The sequence below is a fragment of the Mustelus asterias genome, chromosome 30 (assembly GCF_964213995.1).
Source record: "Mustelus asterias chromosome 30, sMusAst1.hap1.1, whole genome shotgun sequence".
Classification (NCBI taxonomy): domain Eukaryota; kingdom Metazoa; phylum Chordata; class Chondrichthyes; order Carcharhiniformes; family Triakidae; genus Mustelus; species Mustelus asterias.
The window spans coordinates 13,807,085-13,807,930 of NC_135830.1; the positions used below are offsets into that span (position 1 = coordinate 13,807,085).

General features: G+C 45.4%; 1 non-coding gene across 1 annotated transcript; it reads right to left on the minus strand.

Annotated features, from left to right (window-relative positions):
* Positions 1–510: 510 nt before the first annotated feature.
* trnaq-uug (transfer RNA glutamine (anticodon UUG)) lies at positions 511–582 on the minus strand. The gene has a single exon. It is a non-coding gene; the product is annotated as a tRNA-Gln (tRNA).
* Between the last annotated feature and the right edge of the window lie 264 nt (positions 583–846).

Genomic DNA, 846 nt, shown 5'->3' on the forward strand with positions numbered 1-846 from the left:
GAGAGGCAGGGAAGCTACAGTGGGCATTGTGTCCACCTGGACGTGTAATTCACTCTGTTATCTGTCTCAATCTAAACAAAAGTTAGGAGGTGAGAGGCCAGAGTGCGACACGTTACCCGTGGAATCAACAGCAATCTGAATGAAGACAGTAGACTTTTATCCCAAAACACACACACACACCCACACCCTCTCTTTCTCGCTCACACACACACCACACACGCTCACGCACACACACGCTCAGGCACACACACTTGCTCAATAATTGCCAGACCCCAGTCGAATTGTTATTGTGTGACACCAACCACTTCTTTTTTTCAACAGAGGAGTTGAAGGACAGCGAAAAGATGAAAAACACTAACGTTGCAGGGATCTGGCGCCTGAGGCTCAGCAATGTGCATTGTAATAGCAGTTGAACTGGCTGACAAATTGTCCTCTCTATTCGTGCTTTGTGAGAAATTGAAACGAAGCGCCCTTCAGCAAATCAATCATCTGCCTTTGCAAATTAAAGCAAGGCTCCGCCGAGATTTGAACTCGGATTGCTGGATTCAAAGTCCAGAGTGCTCACCATTACACCACGAAACCCAACTCACGGCAGCCATCTGAAAATCGTCGCTCAATACTTGTGCCAATTTGAACAGCAGGGAGAAATATCAGTCCCGTTGTACAATCCCGTCAATTACCCACAACAATTAATCATTACATTGCCCTGGCTGGTTGCTCCTGTAAAAATGAGTAGGCTCCCTTCAACTGCATTAAATTTCACTGCAGCTGATCACATTCAAAGAGCAATGTTAGCATCGAACAGATATCAACATTACTGTGGTAATTTTACTGAACAACATCAGC